Raw genomic sequence first — 20040 nt, 5'->3', positions numbered from 1 at the left:
AACAAAAGAGGCTTTTAAAGCAAGCTTCTCCTGCTCGGTGAGCTAGGGCCTGGAGATACTGCACACACACACACACACACACACGCCAGTTTACATGCACACAGAAACACATACACACACAAGCATGCTTCTCCAGCTCTGTGAGCAAGGGCCTGGAGATACTGCACACACACACACACACGTATGCACACACACAGACACACACACCAGTTTACATGCACACAGAAACACATACACACACAAGCACGCTTCCCCAGCTCTGTGAGCAAGGGCCTGGAGATACTGCACACATGTACACACACACACACACACACACATGTATGCACACACACAAACACGCATGTGCACACACATATGCACACAGACACATGTATGCACACACACACACACACATGTGCACACACACACCAGTTTACATGCACACACACAGAAACACATACACACACACAGAAACACATAAACACACACACACACACAAGCACACATGCACACACAAATATTCATGCGCACACACACACACATGCACACATACACATTCCTACACAGCGAGCATGGCCCTGTAGAAAGACACACACATACACACACATGCATACACTCACATTTACACATACATGCACACATACACACACTCCAACACAGTGAGCATGGCCCTGCAGAAAGTCACACACACACAGTCGAAGGTTCCGGAAGTTTATTCAAATGCAAGCAGCCTCTAAAGCTCCAGCGTTTCGGCCATTTTGTGAAAGCAGGGGAGGGGGGCAGAAGAAGTGTTTAGATTACCATTAGTGTGTACTGCTGAGTCGCCAGCATCCACAGGCAATTTAAAATCTCGACGCGGGCAGTCGGGGAATTCCCAGGGCCGCGGCCGGCTCTAATGAAATAAGACATGGGCTTATGGGCCCGCGGAGGCCCGGAGACAGAAAGCAGCTCCGCTCCCAGCCCAGGAACCGGGGGAGAGGCGCAGCTCTGTTTGTGATGAATAACAAAGCGCAACGTGACCGCCTTGTGCGGTCCCGCTCACCGAGCGCTTTCGTGCGGTCGAGGTCGGGTTGAGAAGCGAAAACGAACTAGCCTAGCCTAGCGAGTGACGACGTTAAGCACGGTCGAGAAAACCGCCTCGCCTGTCTCGTCGCATCTTGGGAAATTTATTTTGTTCTTGGTATGTTATCACAGGTTCAGTTACGTGTCACTACACTGTATTTATAACAGATTCTGTGTAACATGTAGACTAAAGAAAGGTTCTGACTCCCTTTTAAAAAATGTATCACACCACAAGACGCTAACCTAACATAGCATCCAAGGTGTAAATTCCGTGTAATGTTTGCTTCAACATACATCCGCTACACGTCCGGCATACAACGACGTGCAACAGCACGTCGCTTTTACCCAGAATTCCACCTTTAGCCGAACGAGCACAGCTAAATCAGAGTCAGGTGTGGCCCTGCCGTTTATCAGCTCGCCGGCGCCCCCTGTGGGGTCGTGGCTGTCAGGGGCAGGACGGTCCGAGGCTTGAGTGATGAGCCTGCGGTAATTATGGGATGTAAACGGCAGCCGAACAGCTGGCCCGACATACCGCCAGTGCCTCAGCTGGGCCCCGGCCAGGGAAAGGCGGGTATTTCTGGACTGCCGTGGGCTCCTATTACCTGTACACGGGAGCAAGGATACGAGCTTCCTAACACAGCCCCACAACAACTTCCACAACTTCAGGACCGTGAAACTAGTGCAGAGAGCCAGGGAAAAAAAAAACACTCATCCTCATAAGACTTTTTAACTGACTAAATAAACCTCCAGGCTGCAACAAATATTTACTAAATCAATTACGTTTTTCATATTTATAGACAGTTTATTTCCACATTAAAAGTCGTTTTATAGATCTACAGAATAGCCCTTTAGCGATTGCGGGGAAGCAGCAGAAATCTTGCAATGCTTGTAGCCAAACATTCTAATGCTGATGTCACAATCACTATTGGAAGGCCTAATTGAAAGCAATGGGATTCTAGAACTTAGAATTTTGAGAATAGCATTCCAAAGAACCTACGCTTCAAAGGGTTAAGGGCAAGGTTGAGCTCCCCTTCTGATCGAATGCTCCTGTGTCTTCATTCTCCACACTGATATACCAGAACACGCACAAAGCTAAGGCCAAGCCCTTCTCAGATATTAGTTGTTAGTATGTTAGGAATCCAGTTTTAAGAATATACATGCTTTCAGCCAGGCAGGAAGCTGGCCTTTCTACCACTGCCTGCGATTGTGGACATGGGGGGTGGCCACTGCTTTTCTTTTTGCTCCTGTGTTCAACATCCCGCTTCTGCAAGAAAAAGGCTCCATATACAAATTACAATCACTATACTGTGTGGGTGGAGTTGACTGGTGGAGTTGACTGGCATATTATTTTTTAATGACCTTTAGAGCTCAATAAATGGTTAATATTGAAAGTTCAGTGCCACTGTACATCACCTTACATTTTAGATTTCAGGGACACAGGCGTGCATGCACACACACACACACACACACACACTCCACACACACACACACACACACACACACACACAGTCCACGCATACACACACACACACACACTCTACACACACACACACACACACACACACAGTCCACGCATACACACACACACACACACTCTACACACACACACACACACACACTCTACACGCACACACACACACACACACACAGTCCACGCATACACACACACACACACACACTCTACACACACACACACACACACACACACACACACACACTCACACACACACACACACTCTACACGCACACACACACACACACACACAGTCCACGCATACACACACACACACACACACACTCAAACACACACACATACTCCCGAAAAACAAATCACTAATGTTCTTTGATTCGTGCTCATAGCTCCGAATCCTGGCAGTTATGAAGCAAATCTCAAGGATAACAAGATAATGCAGGAGAACTACATTATTTACCAGGACTGGGGAAAATAGCCTTTCAAATTACCCTCACTTTGTACAGTGTGCTTGCAAGAGAAAGCGCTCCAAAGCTGGGCTTAGCACCAGCGATTTTCACAGAAAACAAAGTGGGAAGACTCCACTATGTTTTTTTTGTCCCGTATCTGTTGCTTTGTCAAGTACCAAATGCTACAGCCTTGAGGGTTGCCAGGTTGAGGCTCTGAACAGTCCGTACGTGTTAGAAATCCCCCGTTCCTTCCCTGATTCAGCCCCCAGCAGCAGCAGTTACCTCTGACAAACACTAGATGGCACCGAGTCACCTTTCTTCCCCCCCCCCCGAACCTGAGCTTGTGGCCGAACGGCCGTTCGTGCCGGGAATCTGCCGGGAGATATCATTTCTGCAGTCAGAAGACTGACTGTTAGAACACTCATTGGGCTTTTTAACTGGAAAATCATAACGTGTCTCTGAAAGAGATCGATCGCCTTGCCGATTACTTAGAATGTATCGACGCGGGGTACAAATTCGGGTGCGGATCTTCGAGTTCAGTTTCTACATGAAATTGCGCCTCGGCTATTACGCAAAGAAACAAAAACACAGATGTAAACATACCGATGTACCAGCGAAGGCGTTTTGCCCTGGTTATAGCTTTCATACCGAAGGCGTTTAAGCACAGCTTGAGTACACCGTCTGTAAGCCCTACAAGCCCCGCTGAATTACCATAGCGCATCACGTAGCCCCTTCGTGGGGAGCACATTTCCGCGATACTTCCCCAGCACTGAAGGGAAGGTCTGTGACAGGCAATCTCGCCTGGTGGTTAACAACTCACAGAGGCTCACTGCTCTGTACCTGCGCCTCTTTTCCGGATGCTTCCGAGGGCCACATCTTTCAGCTGGGCTGTCAGGAGGGACGTTTATCCCGCGCACGTTCCAGGAGAGGGAGTTACCTTTCCTCCTGTACCCCACACGTGTTCCAGGAGTGGCAGTTACCTTTCTGCCCGTACCCCACGCATGTTCCAGGAGAGGGAGTTACCTTTCCTCCTGTACACCACACGTGTTCCAGGAGTGGCAGTTACCTTTCTGCCCGTACCCCACGCATGTTCCAGGAGAGGGGGTTACCTTTCCTCCTGTACCCCACACGTGTTCCAGGAGTGGCAGTTACCTTTCTGCCCGTACCCCACGCACGTTCCAGGAGAGGGGGTTACCTTTCCTCCTGTACCCCACACGTGTTCCAGGAGTGGCAGTTACCTTGCTGCCCGTACCCCACGCACGTTCCAGGAGAGGGAGTTACCTTTCCTCCTGTACCCCACACGTGTTCCAGGAGTGGCAGTTACCTTTCTGCCCGTACCCCACGCACGTTCCAGGAGAGGGGGTTGCCTTACCTCCGGGGCTGGTGGAGCTAGGAGGGAGTGGGGGGGGGGACCAGGGCACTGCGTGAGGCATGTAAACACACGGACACAGGGCCTGTAGACGTGGTGGAGGTTGTTATTCGACGGGGCCTGTGGAGCGGTCGGTGGCGTCTCCCGGTCTCTGTACGTTTGATTTATCCGCGCGCGGGGGCCCGGCCGCCAGCTCCTAACTGACAGCTCTTTCTGGCGGTAATGGAAGAGCAGGCAGCGGCTCCCTCGCAGGACAGGTGAGAGTGCCCGCGTTTATTTACCTCTGATTGGGTCCCGCCCGCTCACCGCCGCACCACTGACATCTTGTTTACAGGTGACAATGGGAATGCGGGGGGTTTGTGTGTTCTTGTGTGTGTGTGTCTGTGTGTGTGTGTGTGTGTGTCTGTGTGAGTGTATGTGTGTGCATGTGTGGGTGTGTGTGTGCGTGTGTGTGAGTGTGTGAGTGTGTGTGTGTCTGTGTGGGTGTGTGTGTGTCTGTGTATGTGTGGGTGTGTGCGTGTGTATGTGTGTGCACGTGTGGGTGGATGTGAGTGTGTGCTTGTGAAACTGTTTGTGCTTGGGTGTGTGTGTGTGTGTGTGTGTGATTGTACATGCGGGCATGTGTGTGTCTATGTGTGTAAGAAAGAGAGTGTGTATGTGGGCATGTGTGTGTGTGCGTGTGCTCACGTGTAGGTGTGTGTGTGTGTGTGTGTGCGTGTGTGCACATGTGTAGGTGTGTGTGTGTGTGAGCATGTGTAGGTATGTGTATGTGTGTGTATATGTGTGTGTGTGAGTGAGCATGTGTAGGTATGTGTGTGTGTGTTTTTATATGTGTGTGTGTGTGTATGTATTTGTGTGTGTGTGTGTGTGTGTGTGTGTGTGTGTGTGTGTGAATATCAGGCAGCGCTGTGCATAGGTTGGGGCCTGACCTGGGAGGTTCTAGGTGGAACATCCAGATGGCTGTACTTTGGGTCGCAGCTTTGAACAAGCCGTTTAACCTGAGAAGCACAAGCAGCAAAGCACAGCTGTATAATTGGGTTACGGACTATCTGCAGAGCGCAGGGAGCCCTACCGTGCCCTGAACGCACATAATGGATAATATAACACCACGGCGGACACTGACAGAGTGTGAGGGATTTTCAACCTGCAACCTGGAGTGGCCTGAAGGTTTTTCAATAACATTACATGACCCCCACCTCGTCCCCTTAAACAGGATAATGGCTGTATTCATTAACCTAATAAAAGAACCCTCGTCAACAGCTTTTGTCATTTAAATTAGCAGCAGGATGCCGTAAAATGTATATTATACTACAAGCGCACCCGGTAATGACCCTCAGCGCGTGGCTGTGGTGAAATTTACCATCGGAGATAGGGGTTGAGAAGTGGCGCTCTGGGGGAGAGGATTCCGCCGCGGAATTTGCCGGCGACCCCGGAGCGTTCGGGTGTTTATTAACAGCGGCTGACTGGCGGTAATAAATGTGAGAGCAGAATCTCGAGCCCCCTAGCAACAGCGCTGTAATCACGGTGTTTCCGCGTCTGCGGCGGTATCCAGGGGAGCCGCGGGGGCGGGCACAGCGGGTTACTCAGCCTCTCATTGGCTGGTGGAGGCCTTACCTGTCCCACCTGAAGCGCACGGCTCTCAGACTTCTTGTGCCGGCTGTACGTCGTCTCCCTCGTGACGTGAACTAAACCTGGGTTCAGATAGTACTTCTTTTGGATTCAAATACATTTCTGCGCTCAATTGATCTTGCCTTGTGATTTTCAGCCTGCAAGGATGAGCAGATTTGATTCTTTTGGGATCATTCAATTTGTTCCAATACACCAGCCAAGCTTAGTCATATGCAGAAAAGGATTTGCATCCTAAACAAATGCTATTTGGGCCCAGGTCTGACACATACGTTTTCCGCCATTAAATGTTTCTGCCTCCAAACGTCGCCAACGGGGGTTTCTCTACGCCTGGCCTTAAACGTGGAGCCGCTAACCGCTAACCGCTACGCACCGGCCTGTCATCCGGCCCTCAGCCCCAATTAACTCCACCTTCTGCCGTGGCTCAACCAATCCCAGCCCTGACAGGTGCCGTTTCCTGAACCCTTAAATATCTCTGGCTGGGATGGAGCCTGTAGGCAGCTGATCCAGGAGGGGGATGAGTCAGGCTTTTGGAGCGGAAATTGCGGCCGTAAATTAGGAAGGCACCGTCTGCATCTGGGCCGAGAACCTCCGTCACCTCAACACCGAAGCCTCTGGAAGCGAACGACGAGACCGGGGTCGTGATGCGCTTGGGATGCCCGGCTGTTCAAAGGTGTATTTTTACCCCTCTCTTCCTCACCGATTCCCGGTCACACGTCAGTTGGACAGCGGAGCGGTTTCTGGGCCGGTGATATAACATAACACCATGCAGCCTGTTCCATAAGTCTGCCCAAAAATCAGTGCAACGAGATTACTGTTTGATCCGGAAAAAAGGACTAAATACGAAATAACAAAGCTTCTAAGGAGCACTGGCATCAGCAGTGCTGGGGGTGGCGGTGGGGGGTACAATAATCCCTCCTCAGAAAGGAGCGATAAATAGAGCCCCGCTGTGTGTGGGCTCCTGATGTGTGCGGGGCCCGGGCAGAGGAAGTGAGATTAATGGGGAGGTGGGAGTGCACGAGGGGCCCGTCTGCTCTGACCTCCACGATGAGTAATAGGGGCCGGTCGGCGGCTCTGCGGCCCCGCCTCTGTCCGGCGGAAGGTGAGGACGCCGCGAGTCAGCAAGCACAGCTCCAGGCGTGGGACATCTTCCCAGCATGCAATGCTCTCCTGTTCCAGCTCCTCCTCCCAGTACGCACTGCTCTCCTGTTCCAGCTCCTCCTCCCAACATGCATTGCTCTCCTGTTCCTGCTCCTCTCCTCTTCCAGTTTATCATCTCCTCTTCCAGTTTGTCCTCTCCTGTTCTAGTTTATCCTATCCTGTTCCAGTTTGTCCTCTCCTCTTCCAGTTTGTCCTCTCCTGTTCTAGTTTATCCTATCCTGTTCCAGTTGGTCCTCTCCTGTTCCAGTTTGTCCTCTCTTTTCCTCTCCTGTTCCAGTCTGTCCTCTCTTCTTCCTCTCCTGTTCCAGTTTGTCCTCTCCTCTTCCAGCTTGTCTTCTCCTGTTCCAGTTTGTCCTCTCATGTTCTAGTTTATCCTATCCTGTTCCAGTTTGTCTTCTCCTGTTCCAGTTTATCCTATCCTGTTCCAGTTTGTCTTCTCCTGTTCCAGTTTGTCCTCTCCTTTTCCTGCTCCTCTCCTGTTCTAGCACCTCCCCTGTTCCAGTTTGTCCTCTCCTGTTGCAGTTTGTCTTCTCCTGTTGCAGTTTGTCTTCTCCTGTTGCAGTTTGCCCTCTCCTCTTCCCTGCTCCTCCTTTCCTACTCCAGTTCCTCCTCCCCAGTAGCTCCCCCATTCCTCCTCTCCTTCATTAACTTTGTCTACTCCATTCCCGTGTTCCTCAGGCTGGCCCCCATCCCTGGGCTACATCCGAGCCAAAGCTGCAAAGCGGCGCAGGCAGGCGAAATACTCAGCGGACCCGACTGCGACCCCTGAGGTACGTCACGCAGGGAGAGGCAGGGGAGGGGCACTCAAAGGAGGGCAATTAGAGAATGTGCGCAGAATAAATAATACCCCCCACCTGTCCGTATACGGCCCTTCTCTCCAGCACATTCGAGGCCGTCCATCGAAACCAGGCTCCAGAAAGGGGAGGGGGGGGAATCAATGGGAAGGAAATATCAGTAATTAAGATGATAAAATGCATCCCCTTAATTACCATCTGACATCTGAGCAGCTCATTAAGCTGGGCGGGAGTTAAAAAGGCAATTAATATCCATCAGCGCGAACTGATAGGACACCAAATGAACTGTCTACGCTCCAGCAGTGAGGCCCAGCTCGCCTGTCTGAAGGGGGGCCGGAGGAAAACTGACCAATCGCGGCTCGCGGGCAATGTGAGCGTATGCTATAGCCTGCCAGTCACTGGTGGAAAATGGCCATTGTAATGGGCTCTTTGTTTAAAAATCAACTGTCCTTGCAGTGTGCAGGTAACCATGTAAACCGCTTTTTCAAATGCTGAACAGAAATAGGCTTCAGAGCTCTGGATACGTGCTTCAGACATATTATGCCATCCTAGGATCCTGAGAAGTCGCAATAAAGATTATCTGGCTGGTCATTATATAGACAAGGTGATCAAAACAAAGTCAGATAGTTTATTTATACAGTTTATATTATTTGTTAATAGACATATGTATGTTTCAATAGTTTAAAATGGACATGAAGCTGATACATCAACGACCACTTCACACTACTACCTGAGAACAAACTTTGGCTTTTGAAAGGCCCATGATTTAGCCATTCTTTGTCAGTTTGTCATTCTGTGTCAATTGGTAAAGTAATGCTGATTAGAAAATTCACAGTTGGCTAGGTATATAGTGGTGCACAGTCTGGAGAATTGTTAATGCTGGGCACTGAGTCATTGAATCAATAGCCCTTGTCCATTATATTGGACAGATTAGAGAAATCAAGTGTTCTGCCCATGAGCAGAGATATAAATATATTTTTATCGTTTGCTAATAAGGTGATGGCAACTAACACCTTAGATAGCAAGCTCCTGAGGTCACGGCATTCATACGCCCAGAGATATCCATTACCATCTGTCAATCACCACAATGGTGCTACATAAACCCCATTAGGCTATATCAGCAAAAAGAAGAGTGCGCTAACAGCACTGTCATAATTAATATGCTCATTTAAGAAGCTAAAGGTCCGGCGAGCTTTGAAAGCAACCCGTCGACGGCAGATTCTGGGCTGAGTCTCTCTACGCTTCGCTTTGATCGGTCGAGGAATGCCAATCAAAACAGAAAATATTCCGCTAATTAATCGTTCATTAACGTAACCCCGTGAAAGTGCGCCATTTCGCTTTGCCATCTCCGTCTTTTTTTTTCCCATCTTCTTCTAAGGCTTGACCCAGTTATGGCGCCGGTGATTGAAATAAATGGTTCCCAGCGAGACAGCGATTACGCAGAAGCAACAAAACCCCTTTAAAACTCTTCCCTTATCGGCAGGCATCAGCGAGAATGATGAAATCAATTATTCGCTCATTAATATTAGCTGCGCTCCCACGCACAGATTAGGCTAAACTGTTTGTTTCTCTGCGTTTGAAAATAATAACAAACATAACCACATGCGCTGATGTCCTGGGTTCAGGCAGACTTGTGTAGGGCGGTTTACAGAAGTGTGCCAATTCTCAGACCCCCAAAGCAAAACAGATTGTTGGCTGTGCTGACAGGGAGTCCGTAAGTTCTGATAAAGGGACAGTGCTATTGCCCCATATAGCACTATTGCCCCACTCATTCTGCTGCCTCTACGGATTGCCCCTACAACTACAGACTTCAGATAGCATTACATAAACCTTAGGTTTTATATATACAGCGAAATGGAGTTGTATTGAAATGCTGATATCATGGGGAATAGGTTGGTGTCTTTGATGGGCTATACTACAAAGGTTAACCTGGTTTGTTAGACATACAGAGCTGACGCAAGCAGGATCATTGATGTTACTGCCATTTTGTGCGTCTTTATTTGACGATTTCGAGTTTCCGTTTGATCTGTGGGCGTAAAAAGAAAAGTGGAATTGTTTCAAGGGGACTCAGTAATACTCAGCAAAACACCTTATATAGCCATTTCACTTTTCACATTTTGCTGTGCACCACCGTGTACGGTTGGGAGACTCGTTAACACAACCTCAATACAATCCTGCACGCCATTTGTGTACAGCAATTTCACTACCCACATTCTGCATCATGTTATCTGGCAATGATTGAACACAGTGTATCACAAATTGCATTCATTTTAACCTCTATGACTCTAAACCACTACACACCTGGGGTTTGAAGGTCCTAACAAACAGAGAACCAGTGATATCTGAATCCTGTAGCATACCTAAACTAATGTAGCAGCGGCGGCTTGTAGCGTAGTGGTTAAGGTACATGACTGGGAGCCACAACGTCAGTGGTTCGAATCCCGGTCGAGCCACAATAAATGATCCGCACAGATGTTGGGCCCTTGAGCAAGGCCCTTAGCCCCACATTGCTCCCCGGGCGCTGCACTGTGGCTGCCCACTGCTCCTAAGTAATTAGGATGGGTCAAATGCAGGACAAATTAACCCACAGGGTTCAATAAAGTATATCTTATCTTATCTTATCTTATCTTATCTTATCTTATAAGCACAATGCAACTGTGCAAACTGTGACAAATAATCAAAATTTGGTCTGCTGGGTGACTCCCCCATCTCGTTGCTGTCTAGTGACCCCTGCTGGTGGACAGGGGGACTGCAGGAGCCTGTCTATCTGCGCTCTCTCAGACTGAGGGGGTGTTGGGCTCAGGAGGAGAGAGCGTACACTACAGGCCTGGAGCTCCGTCAAGCTGCTTTCTGACAATGCCCTTTGTAAAAAGTGCCTTGCGAATACAATTGAATTGAATTAAACTGAATTGAATTGAACTGAATGAATGTATCTGTGGCCTCCAGAATCAATACCAGAGGGCCCAGCAATGGGGAGAGAAAAGGGGAAGAGAGCTTATAAAAATAATCATTGGAAATGTAGTGTACACCACAGCCAAAACCTCGCAAAACACATTTATTTTGCTATTACTTAGATTTCAATCACATTGTCCTTAAATCATTTCAAATAAGCGATGCATTAAAACTCTAAACCCCCCCCCCCCCCCCAAACCGTTTTTAACAAAACGTTTGTACAATGTACAGTTCAGTATGATTGCCAACGGTGAATACTCACCATTCCCCCTGGGGTATAACACTTTCCCACTTCAATTGCAATTCTTGAGAGGGTTGGAAAATAAACAAATAAATAAATAAATAAATAAATAAATAAAGCGAGCTTCACAAATTTTGACGACTAAATTAGAGCGCGCAACCTTTCCAGTCGGTCAGCGTTAGCAGTAAATCAATGGGTGTTAGGGAGGCGCGTGTTCGGCGGGGGGGACGGGCACTCCGGCCGCTCTCATCGATCTCCGCGGAGGAAACGCACGCTCCGCTCCGGAGAGAAGCGCGCTCCTTTACTCCAAATCCATCCTCCCTGACAGCGGCCAAGTGGGGACCTCTCCCATTACTCTGAGCAGGGCTCTGGTTATTTCATTTATGCTCACAACTGCTAACTTTTCAGCCTAGGGGAAGGAAGGGGAGGGGTTCTCTGGTTGTTTCAGAGGAAATTACGCTGCATACACAAAGTGTTTGATACATTTTCCACGTCCATTCATAAAACGTCCTAGTTTGTCTCTCTTAAGAACTGCGAGCTGGCTGCTGCTCACGGTAGGGATGCTAGCGTTAGCGGTGGAGCTAATGTTGCAATCCCTCAAGCTGGCCCACACAGGTATCCATGGTGATAAAGGCCCTGGGCTTTTGACTGTATGATCCCAGCACGACTTCCTCTAAGGGTGTGTCCATCTGTCACCCTCCGGCAAGGTGCCTCACGCCCTGGTACAGAAGAGCTACCGGCCCAAACAGGCTGTGCCTGAAAAGAGACCCGTGATTCATTTCAGGGGGCACAGTTACGTAAACAACCGCTGACCTCGCAGTGGAGAACGCCAGCCAGCGCTTTAGGGAGAGGCAAGGTGAGTCTGCATGCCACATACCTTCAGGGTTTACAAGCCAGGTGAGCTGCTCACTCACCTTTAAGTGCACGCCACAGGCACACGCTAGTCCTGCTGATGAGGGAGGGAGGCAAAGAGGGAGGGAGAGAGATAGAGAGAAAGAGAGAGGCAGAGAGAGAGGGAGGGAGAAATAGAGAAAAAGTGAGAGGAGAGAGAGAGGGAGGGAGAGAGATAGAGAAAAAGAGAGAGGTGAGAGAGAGGGAGGGAGAAAGATAGAGAGAAAGAAAGAGGCAGAGAGAGGGAGGGAGAGATAGAGGCAGAAAGAAAGCCAGAGAGAGGGAGGGAGAGATAGTGGCAGAAAGATAGAGGCAGAGAGAGAGGGAGGGAGAGACAGAGGCAGAAAGAGGGAGGGAGAGATAGTGGCAGAAAGTTAGAGGCAGAGAGAGGGAGAGGGAGATAGAGACAGAAAGACAGAGACACTGAGATAGAGAGAGATCATGTATAGCTACTGCTGATTTGTTTCTAGTCTTTTTTATATTGTTCAATGTTTAATGTGCATTTTCTTTAAAGCTGTATGCTTTGGCAAAACAAGTTGTTGTGTTTTCTCTCTCTAGAGAGAGAGAGGCAGAGAAAGAACAAGAGCAAGGCAAAGTGAGAGAAACAGGGAGGGAGAAAGAGGCAGAGGGAAATAGAGATAGAGAGGTTTCAGAGCAGGATGTTCTGAACGCACATTATCTCGTAAGGGGTCGTGGCTGGCCCACTGGCCTTGGTGGCCCCTGAACACGGGGAGGCTGCAGCGTCAGTGTTTCCGGCGGGGTCACTAATGCACCGGGGCAGAACAGCCTCCTCAGGGGCCACGGCGGGTCGGGGGACCGGGGCGGAGTCCGACCGGCCCCCGATGACATCATCAGCTGTGAGTCAGCATGGAACACCGTGACTTCCTCTTTACCCAGACCCCTATTACACCTCAGCACTGTCTCCGTGACAACAGAGCTCACCTGGCACTCAGTCCTCTGTCCTCTGGAGCTAAGACAATAAGCCCTGTCTCAGTACACTGTGATATGAGTGCCTGCTCTTAGATTCTGATTCACCATTAATAAGCAAGAAGACCCCTAAATAGAATCTCTAAATGTCTTCAATGAATCACTTGGAGTGTGATTTCTTCACAGTATAAAAGCCAGATAAGAGCAATCTATGACGCAACATTTTAATAACTTTGGAGCAATGTGTCTCGTTACAGACCTGCACCCAACTTGACTTTGCTCTTTGCTCTTATGGTTTTTTTAAATGTTTTATTTATGGTGCAGGAGAACCTAGATTGTCAAAACTACCATTGTGTGGTATTAATCACCATTATTAAGCAAGAAGACCCCGAAAGAAAACGCCCGAATGTCTTAAATTAATCACTTGTGTGTGCTTTGTTGACAGCATAAAAGCCAGATTCGAGCAATTTGTGATGCAAATCTGTGATGATTTGAACAACTCTGGAGCCACATGCCTAGTTACAGACCTGTGCCCAACTTGACTTTGCTCTTTGTTCAAATGGGTTTTTCGAAAACCACTTTGTTTTATTCATGGTGCAGGAGAGCCTACTGAAGATTGGTGAAGCTCGCGTTGTGCGGTTGAACATCTCGGTTCAGCCGTACAACAGATGAAAGATCCCCGCACGAGCCAGTCTCAGCAGTCGACACGCGTTCCCCGTCTCTCCGCCCGTGGAGCTCATTCTGTCACTGATCGATTCTGCCTTCCTGAGGGCCATTTCCCTCCAGCGCTCCAGCTCATCAGTCCCGGGATGAGACATTCCTGCCGCCCTTAATCCGGGACACATATCGGAATCCCTCTCACGTGCCCGGGGCCTTCCAGTCGGAGCCCAGCCTCTTCAAAGGGCTGGTCGGGGACGGATAGCCTGTGGATACCCCCCCCTCGTGGGCAGCCTCTGACTGGGGTTGGGGTACCGTACTCCTCTGTCCTCTGGAAGAGATGCTACCAGGGAATGGGGTCTGACCTCTGTCAGAGGCTCAAACAGTACCCGGGAGAGAGGGGGGAGAGAGAGAGAGAAAGAGAGATGAGGGAGCGATACAGAGATAAGGAGGGGGAGAGAGCAACAGAGGGAGAGAGGGAGTGAGATGGGGGGGGTGAGGGGAGAGAAAGGGAGGGAGACAGAGAGAGGGATGAGGGGGGAGAGATGAAGCATGGAGACAGAGAGAAGGAAAAAGTGGTAGGGGGGAGAGAAAAGGAAGGAGAGACAGACGGCGAGAGAGAGAGAGGGAGAGAGAAGGGGGGGTGAGTTAAAAGCAGGATGGTGTGGAAGAGAGATGAGCGGGGAGAGAAACGGAGGTAGAGACAGACGGAGAGAGGGAGACGGAGAGAAGGGGAGAGGAGGGCCAGCGGTGAGTTAAAAGCAGGCTGGTGAGGCAGCGTGGCAGGCCGCCCCGGGCGTCGGTTCCCGTGCCTCCCGAGAGGAGTAATTAACGGAGAAATTAGAGAGCAACACAGCAGCGGCCGAGCTTCCTGTCTGCGGCGCCGCTAACGAGCGTTAATCACTCGCTCTCTCTCTCTCTCTCTCTCTCTCTCTCGCAGAGCGGGCGGGCGGGTGGGCGAACGAACGGACTCTACGGCACGGCAGGCGCTGTCGGGCAAACACCCCCCCCCTTTCTCACTTTACTCTCAACCCAAAACCTCCGGAATCCTCCGTGGTCCTCATTAACCGCTATCCAAACGCGTGGCCAGTTTAGCCAACCGCGAGGAAACAATGCATTTCTTACAGGGATATGGGTGCCAGGATCTGTCACACAACCTTGAGGTCCATCAGGGTTTTGTCTCAGTACTTTGCTGGAGTATCATGGGCAAGCCTGTAGCCTATTAAACACACAGCAAATACAGGCGTTAGCCACAGGCTAGGCTACCCGTCGCACAGAGTAAACACACAGACACGCACTAGTTAAAACTAATCTTTTGAAATAGAATTTTTCCCTTTTGGCAGACCAGATCTCTTGTGAGGGACTGCTTTCCCTGTATATCTAGCTGGCCATGCTCATTTAAAGTAACTTTTTCAGCGACTGTACATTTAGAGGGCAGCCTGTAGCCTAGTGGCTAAGGTACATGGGACCTGGAAGGTTGGTATCGCCACGATAAGATCTGCTCAGCTTTTGGGCCCCTGAGCAAGGCCCTTAAACCCACATTGCTCCGGGGGCGGGGGGGTTGTCCCCTGTTTAGTCTAATCAACTGTAAGTTGTTGTGGATAAAAGTGTCAGCTAAATAACAAATTATTTATATATATTTACCGTTCCTGGCAGAGCCCATAGCACATATGAAACACCCGGCCTGTCTATCGTAGGTGGTTGTGAAACACCCGGCCTGTCTATCGTAGGTGGTTGTGAAACACCCGGCCTGTCTATCGTAGGTGGTTGCGTGAAATCCACAGTCCCACACACTGAGCCGGGCCTCCCAGCGTTCAAGGAGCCCCGACAGGTTTATTTTTTATGTGGCGGTTTGATATACGCCCGCTGTGTGTGTGTGTGGGGCGCGTGACCCCCGCGCTTCCCGCGCTCCTTCAAGCGCTGCCATTAATTTCTGCGAAAGAGCTGAGGTCACGCCGTGGCGGTGATGGAGCACCGCTGCTGCAGGCCCCAGGGGAGCTCCTCCGTGTGGGCCTGCCCAACCAGAGCACTGCGGGCTGCGGAGCTCCGCTACACAGGGCCGACACGGGATTTAGCCACACGCTAGGCTAACGCTCACCGAGGACCAAAAACAGGCTAGGCTAGCGCTCACACCGAGTAAACATGGGCTAGGCTAACCCGGACACAGAGTAAACATAGGCTAGGCTAACCCTCACAGACTAAACAAGGGCTAGGCTGACCCAGACAAAAAGTAAACACAGGCTAGGCTAACCTACAGAGTACGCACAGAACCACAGGCTAGATTAATGGTGCGTTCCATTTGTACTGGGAAGTCGGAATTTCCGAGTTCCCAGTCGGACATTTCAACTGGAACGCCCCCTGAGGTGGGATTTCCGACTGGGAAAGTCGGAAGGATCGAGTAACCCCGAGTTAGAAATCCGAGATGGCTGCTCCGTGCGTCAACGGTTAATAAAATCTCTCGTAATGTATTATTTAGCACTTCTGTTTTGTTTTTGTGTAATTAAATAAGTGGTATACGTAGTACTGTCCAACGTCTATCTGTGGACATGTTACTACGGTGTTTGTATGTATAGAATACCGTGTAATGTGGTGTTTTCAACTGGTATCGCTAACAATGGCTACAACGATAGCAACAATAGCACTGGAGGCGTCCATCTTGGTTATCCGAGTTGTATAGAATACCGTGTAATGTGGTGTTTTCAACTGGTATCGCTAACAATGGCTACAACGATAGCAACAATAGCACTGGAGGCGTCCATCTTGGTTATCCGAGTTGTATAGAATACCGTGTAATGTGGTGTTTTCAACTGGTATCGCTAACAATGGCTACAACGATAGCAACAATAGCACTGGAGGCGTCCATCTTGGTTATCCGAGTTGTTTACTGGAATGCGGTCAACTCGGGTGTGACGTCATTCCCAGCTCCGACTTCCGACTTCCGAGGTAAATGGAACGCGCCATAATACTCACAGCGAGTTAACAGAGTTTAGGCGAACCGTCACACAGAGGAAACACAGGCTAGGCTGCAGATTGAAAGGAAACCACAAATACCCGCAGACACTACGGCCATCCAGGACTGGAGTTTGACACCCCTGCTTTAAGATCACAGACCTGAATGACCAGCAATAGCATTGAATCAAGCATCGGCTTCGCCATTACACCGAAGAACGCTTGCTTCAAAGATAAAAAATAAATAGTAAAAGACTCTATGTTAAATCAGCTCTAGAAAAGAGAACATTCGTTCCCTCTTGGCCATGCATATGCTCGGTTAGTGTTAAATCAAGGCTGATGTTCTCTTTTCACAGCATGGCTGAATATAACTGGGAAGGCACAGCAGGTTCACCGATGACCCTTCGGTTAGCGCTGCATTAGCCTCTGCCAGTGACACGCCGGAGGCCCATGGGAGACTGTTGTTCACCGGCGGGAGGTACGCGGAATAGCCACAGCTGCTCCCGGTGCTCTGTATTGGGAAAAGGGACGTGCATCGGGTGTGGTTTTACCTATGTATGGGGGCCACAGCAGCAAGAAAAAGGCTAAACAATTTCTTCTGAAAAACACAAAGAAAGAAATGAATGGCGTGAGCGCCGTGCTTCTCCTGGAATGAACTCGGCTGGGCGCTGACTTTCCAAGCCTCGGGCCAGTTTTCACGCAGTACGAGAATCTCTGGACTGAAAAATACAGCTCGACGCGGCGTCCACATCCAAAGCTCTTTGCCTGCAACGGTTCGGTTGTGATAACCGTCACATCGAACGGCCCTGCCGTTATTTCTTTTAACTTTAGCCACTTCATAACTAGCCTGTGGGATGGTACATGAGGGACATAAGGACACAAACCCAAATTCAGTGAAAAGTCTGCAGAGAAAGAAGCCATAGTTACAGAGGGAACACAAGGGAGGTGATAAAAACCTTTGATGGAAATGACAGAAATGATCAGAAAACACGGTTTTAGACCTTATCCAGCTCTAACAATGGGCTTAGTCAAATTCTGGCTCAAGCCTAAGCACTGGCCTAGTCAAGCTCTGGGTAAGGTTTAAGCATAGGCCAAACCTAGCTCTGGATCATGTACAGACACAGGCCTAGTCAAGCTCTGGGTAAGGTTTAAGCATAGGCCAAACCTAGCTCTGGATCATGTACAGACATAGGCCTAGTCAAGCTCTGGGTAAGGTTTAAGCATAGGCCAAACCTAGCTCTAGATCATGTACAGACATAGGCCTAGTCAAGCTCTGGGTTAGGTTTAAGCATAGGCCAAACCTAGCTCTGGATCATGTACAGACATAGGCCTAGTCAAGCTCTGGGTAAAGTTTAAGCATAGGCCAAGCCAAGCTCTGGATTATGTACAGACATAGGCCAAGCCAAGCTCTGGATGATGTACAGACATAGGCCTAGTCAAGGGCCATTGGCTAAACCGAACTCCAGGACTAACCATACAACTAGCTGAACTCAAGCCCAAGTCTATGCTCCAGCTATGAAGTGTCTTCAGAGCCCTGTTCACATGGCCTACCATAGCCTCAGCCTGCAGATAGAGTGCCTTTACTTCTAGCCAATGCAGAATGCTTTCTCAGTTTGCTCCCCTACAACACTACTCTTCCACAATCCCAGCATCCGGTTACTTAATGGGAACTGACTTTTCAATCCCATAATCCCACTTCACCAATTTGGGACTGACCCCAGCTCTCCCACCGCTGCCCTGAGTGTCGCAGATGTGAGCACCAATATTAAGCCTTTAAATTCCTTGCCTTAACATTCAGGCAATGTGTGGCATCCAATCCCGCCCGCACTAACAAGGACCAAATCGAGTGAGAATTACAGGATGGAGAGGTATCTGAAAATACTCTCCGTGTCAAATTTTCTCCTTTGATGACTTGGAAAATCACACAGACGCATTTTTTTCCCCCATACATGTGTTGGCTTTGCTGAAAATATTGACTTTTCCCATGGGTAATCATAGAGTAATAGGAGACATGAAATCTATATGCTGAAAACATCAGGGGAGACCTCCAAAACGGGTGTGAGTCTTACCGTCTCCGCTGGAGTGCTTACAAGATTATAAAGCAAGCGCAACGGAGCAGAAAAAAGCCCGAAGAAGAATACACATCAAAACAAGTACATATGCAGGTGCGCACAGAGGCAATGTATGTATTTTTGCAGCGCTCCAAAAACCGGTAACATCTGCCGGCTGAAAATTCACTTAGAGCAGACTATTTGTTGCAAGCCGGAAAAAGAGATGAATACCGAAATCCCCAGAAGGCATCAAAAAACAAAAATGAAATAAATAAATCAAATAAAATAAAACACACAAAATCTCGGAGATAGCGTGGCGCCCCAGTTTAAATATTGCATTTTGTAAGGAAACAGAAGAGAGAGAAAAGCTGTTACTCTCGCGCCCGACTCACACCTATCCCTCGCAGACGGCCTGTGATCCCGCTCCACGCTCCGACTATAAAGGCGCGGGCCCAAAAACAGAGGGCCTCTGTAATGAAAACTGTCAGCGAGCTTTGGAAGGCCCCCGAGTTATTTCTGCGCGAATCAGTGATCGCTCTTCTTCTTTGGTTTTTTTTTTTTTTTTTCTAATTCCCTCTGCTTTATTGTCTGGACCGATCTTCATCAAGCCGCCTAATGAGTTCCAATGGAACTCCTTCCAAGTGGTGATTAGATTCCAGTAATAAATTATGTGTGTGCTCAGCAGGATGTTATTCTCCGATGGCTGCCCGCGCCGTCGAAGGCTCGTCGCGCACCGAGGACGCCGCCGTCATCTTCATTACCCAGGATGCCGCAGCCGCTCCCGTCGACCAATCGGGGCCGACGTCGCCCCCACCATTGTCTCCGCTTTCGACAGACAACCCCCGGAGCCCCCTCCCCCCCCCCCCCCCCCCCTCCACCCGCTCCAAACGCTTTTCTTGCTAAACTTTGAGAAGCTCGATGTGTGTTTTTCTTTCTTTTTTGTTGGTGCACGTACGGAAATGTAAAAAAAGCGCATGAATAAGTAATGGCTTAGGAGCCGCGTGTGACAGGCGGGATTGGTTTACATAACATCAAAGGTAAGCTTAAATAATGAAGGTGTGCGGTCCAACCTGTGTCAGCCCGTGAGAGGGAGACGTTCGTTTGTGCCTTATGGTGGTTTATTGGGATAGGTTTTCATACCCTTTCACATTCCTATTCATTTCAGAGACTTGTGCTAATGCGGTGCTCTGCACGAAGCCGAACAGACGAGATTTACCTAAATGTGTCAGTAAGACATACGTACAAAGGGTGTCATCTGCCTTTTGAAGGTCTCATCCCAGACTCACATTCTCAGTAACATGGTGATATGTTTGGTTTCCAAATACTGGTGTGATTCGGGGGAAACCTCTCTTTGCGCGTTCTGGCAGTAGAAGAAACAGCTCTAGATTGAAATGTGCATCTTTCAGCTCGGTTGATGATAACTGTGACATTATATTTGTAAAGAGACGTTCTCTGAGAAGT

General features: G+C 49.3%; 1 protein-coding gene across 1 annotated transcript in view; it reads right to left on the bottom strand.

Annotated features, from left to right (window-relative positions):
• Positions 1 to 20040, bottom strand: part of astn1 (astrotactin 1) — a 354373-nt gene that overhangs the window by 50862 nt on the left and 283471 nt on the right. The gene's annotated exons all lie outside the window — the stretch shown is intronic.

The sequence above is a fragment of the Conger conger genome, chromosome 5, assembly GCF_963514075.1.
Source record: "Conger conger chromosome 5, fConCon1.1, whole genome shotgun sequence".
Taxonomy (NCBI): domain Eukaryota; kingdom Metazoa; phylum Chordata; class Actinopteri; order Anguilliformes; family Congridae; genus Conger; species Conger conger.
The sequence above is the reverse complement of the archived record's forward strand: the minus strand, read 5'-3'. Positions and strand labels throughout refer to the sequence as shown.